Source organism: Pseudorasbora parva, chromosome 19, assembly GCF_024679245.1.
Source record: "Pseudorasbora parva isolate DD20220531a chromosome 19, ASM2467924v1, whole genome shotgun sequence".
In the NCBI taxonomy this organism is placed as follows: Eukaryota; Metazoa; Chordata; class Actinopteri; order Cypriniformes; family Gobionidae; genus Pseudorasbora; species Pseudorasbora parva.
In genome coordinates, this window is record NC_090190.1 from 43,375,480 (window position 1) to 43,381,054 (window position 5,575).

The window sequence follows — 5,575 nt, forward strand, 5'->3', positions numbered from 1 at the left end:
ATTCTAGAGCAGAGCAGGTCGTCTCCATGCTGACAAAAACACTCATTCTCGCTGCTTCGATGTTCTCACGCTGCCTATAACACCTAATGCATCTAACATGGTGTTGTCCAAGCCAAACCGCAAAGTTGACAGAGAAAATCGTAAGTTTCAGAGTGAATGGACGGAGAAGTACTTATTTACTGTGCCAACTACGGCAAGTAAGCGAGGGACCGAAAGACCTGTGTGTTTACTGTGCAACGTAAATGAAATATACGTGTATATCTGAAAGATATACTTCAGGGATATTTTAAATGTTATTTCCCCAAATAAGATTTGGTACTTGAAACTGCAGTTGCAGTTTTGCAATTATGTCAGCTTTATTTTGATTGTTTGATTTGTATGGAATTATTTTATGAAAATATTTTTTTTATGAAACTATTTTATGATTTTACGTCCAATATATAAGCTGTTACTTATGTTTACTGTTTTAAGGGTAAAAGCTGTGTCTCTATGCCTCAGTTACACTTTAAATGTTTTTTCTAGTTTTAAAATGTGTACTCACTGTCTGAAAGATATACTTCAGGGATATTTGAATGTTGTTATTTCCCCAAATAAGATTTGATACTTGAAACTGCAGTTGCAGTTTTCCACTTATGACAGCTTTATTATGATTGTTTGATTTTTATGAAATGATTTTGTGAAATGATGTTTACTGTTTTAGGGGTAAAAGCTGTGTCTCTATGCCTCAGTATTTGCAGTTTTGCACTTTGTTGTAGGCCTAATCAAAACAAGATGAATATGTTGAAATAATAAAGGAAACCAAAAGAATAATGTACCTTATTTTATTTAATATATTATGTACCTTATATAGTATATTTTAATTTCCTTTAGCTGATATCAATATGTCCGTCTGGCCCTCACAAATTTTGGAATTTCCTAGTTTGGCCCCCCTGCAAATGTATTTGAATAGCCCTGATCTACTGGTTCTGGAGGAGTCCACTGCTGACGTGATCCTAGAGCACCCATAGCTAGAGCAGCATAACCCCATCATCTCCTGGAAGATCCTAAAGTGGGGCGATAACTGTTTCTCCAGCTGCTTGTCAGCACTTCCTGTTCTTTCCACGTCTCGTTCCAGGAGTATACCCGTCTGTGCGAAGTCCATCGAAAGTCCCCTCGAGCAGCGGTCAGTGAAGATGCCACCCTGCTACGCCCCCTTTAGTGATGTGTTCTGCCCTCATCGGGCTTCCAAGCTGCCTCCCCATCGGCCATGGGACTGTGCCATCGATCTGCTTCAAGGTGAGCCAGTGCCCAAGGGGAAGATCTATCCCCTCTCCCTGCCGGAGGAGAAGGCCATGTAGGAATACATCCAGGAGGCACTCGACGAGGGCTACATTCGACCATCCACGTCCCCTGCTGCATCCAGCTTCTTCTTCGTGGCCAAGAAGGACGGAGGCTTGCGGCCCTGCATAGACTACCGGTCCATCAATAAGATAACCGTCAAGTTCCGCTATCCCCTTCCGCTCGTCCCAACTGCGCTGGAACATCTCCGTGGTGCCACTGTTTTCACCAAGTTGGACCTCTGCAGCGCATATAAAACTCATCCGGATACGTGAGGGGGACGAGTGGAAGACCACCTTCGTGACCCCACAGGCCAATACGAATCTCTGGTGATGCCCTATGGCCTGGCTAACGCCCTCTCCGTATTCCAGGACTTCATTCATGAAGTGCTCCGGGAGTTTAGTTTAGTTTATTTAGTTTATTTGTTTATTTTTGAACATGAGAGAAATAAAAATACAATAATGTTCAGACATTATTAAAAGAAACAAGTAAAGGTGAAAGAGAAAAAAAGAAAAAGAAAAGAATAATTAATAAAAATAATAATAAATAAAAGAAAAAAATAAATTCATTCTACCTCATGAACGAAAAGGGAGTAGGAAGAAGTAAAACTTATATACTCCTACCCCTTTAATTATTATTTTTCTTTAAATATCATGCATATGCCTACGCCTACTCATACACATATATACATCTACACATATACATACTCATGTACACATTTGTATATATACATACATACACCCATATATATCTATACCCCTATATCCACCGACACATACACATACCTCCACATGCCATATACATACATGCATAAATTCAAAATAACCACTAACAAATATTATAACTCTTAAGTAAGGAGCGCTCCCATTTTCCTACAATACTTCTTGATACTTCTTAAGAATCTTTTCTCTATGCATTTTTTAAAGAGGAATATGTTGGAGCATTGCTTTAAATTTTCATCTATTTTATTCCACAATTTAACTCCACATATTGATAAACAAAGTCTTTTCCTTGTTGTTCTAAATCTATTAATCTTAAAGTTTCCACATCCCCTTAAGTTGTACCCTCCCTCCCTCTCAAAACACATCTTTTGTATATTCCCAGGCAATAGTCTATTTCTTACTTTGAACAATACAAGATGCGAAGAGATTTAAGATCCAGTATATACTTAGCTCTAGCCAAAATTGCGATACTTCTAGACAGTTTGGTTTTAATGTATTTTATGTGAGGCTCCCAACAGATCTTTTCATCTATGATTACTCCGAGAAATTTATTTTCATGTACTCTTTCTAAGTTAAACCCCTCTATCTGTATTTGTACTTGTTGATTTGGCTTACAGTTTCCAAATATCATGAACGTTGTTTTACTCAAATTTATCGATAATCTATTAATATCCAACCATTGTTTTATTTTCCTAAATTCTGAGGTGATTAATTCTGAAAGTAGCTTTAAGAAAATAGTACAAACTTCAATACTTCCGATGCTTTACAAATATCATTAATATAAAGTAAAAATAACTTTGGTCCTAGCACTGACCCCTGTGGGACACCACATTTCATGCCCAAACATTCAGATGAATGCTCTCCTATTTTCACAAATTGCTGTCTGTCTCTCAGATAACTGGTTTCCCAATTTAAAACTACCCCCCTGATCCCAATTCGTTCTAATTTACTGATTAATATTTCATGATTTATTGTGTCAAATGCTTTTTTTAGATCAATAAATACCCCAACTGCACATTTATTTTGATCTGTAACATTTGTTATTTCTTCAATGAGTTCTGTTAATGCTAATGCTGTTGAGTTTTTTTTCCTAAATCCATATTGACTATCTGAAAGTAATTTATTTTTATCAATAAATTTCTCTAATCTATTATTAAATAATTTTTCAAGGATCTTTGCAAATTGTGATAATAGAGAGACTGGCCTGTAATTTGTGAATTGGTGTCTGTTTCCATTTTTATATATTGGAGTAACTTTTGCTATTTTCATTATTGTTGGAAATGTACCTGTTAAAAACGATAAATTGCAAATGTTCATTACCGGTTTGGCAATCCCCTCGATTACTTTTTTTATAATTAATATGTCTATTCCATCATGATCAGTGGATGTTTTGTTTTTACACTCTTTAACTGTTTTTGTTTTTGCACTCTTTTAATTTATTATTTCTTTTTCATCAACTGCTGTCAAAAATATTGAGTTAGGATTTCTATCTACTAAATTGTTATATCTACTTTCTAATGTTCCTCCACAAGTCTGTATTGTTCCTCCACAAGTCCGTATTGGTGTACATCAACGACATCCTGATTTACTCCCGGAGCCTGGCCGACCATCGCCACCACGTTGCAGAGGTCCGGCAACACCTGAGGGAGTTTCATCTTTATCTCAAAGCAGAGAAGTGCTCCTTCCACCAGCCCTCAGTGCAGTTCCTTGGTTACAACATCGACAGTATTGGCATCCGGATGGACGAGGGGAAGGTGGAAGCCATCAGGACCTGGCAAACACCTTCCACCATCAAGAAACTCCAAGGATTCCTAGGGTTTGCAAATTTCTACCGAAGATTCATACAGAACTACAGTGTCATCTCCAGTCCACTCACTCACCTCCTGCGCAGTAATCTCTGTCCTGGAACCCGGCGGCCACGAAGGCATTTGAAGACCTGAAGGAAGCCTTCACCACCGCTCCCCTCCTAGTTCATCCCAATCCCGCCAAACCCTTTGTCATGGAAGTCGATGCGTCCACCACAGGAGCGGGAGCGGTGTTGTCCCAACAGCAGGGGACACCCAGTAAACTCCATCCATGTGCCTTCTCCCGGAAGTTCAGCCCAGTGGAGGTGAATTACGACTTCGGGAACAGGGAGCTGCTTGCCATCAAGCTGGCCCTGGAAGAGTAGAGGCATTGGCTGGAGGGATCTCAACATCCATTTCTGGTGCTTACAGACCACAAAAACCTTGAGTATTTGAGAGATGCCAAGCGACTCAATCCCCGCCAAGCTCGTTGGGCACTCTATTTCACCAGGTTCAACTTCTCTATCTCCTATCGACCCGGTTCGAAGAATGTGAAGGCTGATGCTCTCTCTCGTCTTTTCGCCTCTGAAGAACAGCCTGAGCGATCGGAACCCATTCTGTCCGAAAAGATCTTCATGAGTCCCATCGCCTGGTCTGAGGAAACCCTGCCCTCCTCCAATGCCTCCGCCAACGCCCCACCAGGTTGCCCACCACCAGAACTCTAGTATATCCCACTAACACGGCGCACCCCACTTATTCACTCCGCTCACACTTCATTGGGCACTGGCCACCCAGGGGTCAATGAAACCCTCTCGCTGCTGCAATACCGTTTCTGGTGGCCCAACATAGCTTGAGAGGTCAGAAGGTACGTGAGAGGGTGTCAGGAGCGTGCAATCGCGAAGAGTCCCCGGCACCTCCCTGCCGGTAAGCTCCTTCCTCTGCCCGTTCCAAATCGGCCATGGTCACACCTAGGAGTAGATTTCATTACTGATCTACCAGTGTCCGATGGCTACACTTGTATCCTTGCCTTGTTGTTGTGGACAGATTCTCCAAGTCATGGCGGCTCATTCCCCTGAAGGGCCTGCCTACGGCCATGGAAATTATGCCATAATTAATGTTATTCAGCTGTGGCAGGAGCGCGAGTGTCTCTATAATGTGGATGACAACTGTTACCGGTACAGACAAAGAAAAAAGATGATTTTATGTCATTTTGACACAAATACATATTAATAAATGACATGTTCATGTTTGAAAGTCTGTAGGGTAAAATATATGCAGATATAGGCCTAATTGCAATAATAAAAAACAACATAATATCGATTTTGCCTGCAAGCGTGGCGTTTCTGTTGCGTGTCAGCCGCGGGGCTGCCGTTTTCTCTGGGTGCGTCTCAATCTGCTTCCTAGTTCAGTTGTCAGGGCACTGATCAGGGAGTCAGCCATTGACTTATGTCCTGATCAGTGCCCTGATAGTGAACTAGGGAGCTGAATGAGACGCAGGGTCTGTCTTTGCACACCAGAAGCGTGTCTGACGTGCCGCCCGCTGCTGTACATTTACAGGGAAGCCATATACTTCATGTTAAATAATATATTGTCTATTGATACAGCAAAGACAAATAATAATACTAATAATATTACGCAAACCAAATTCTGAGGTAAACATTTGTCTTAATTTATTCATTGTCACTTAACAGTGTAATTATTAACATTAACAATGTTAACAGATTATTTAATAACGTAAACAAGGTAGCGTTA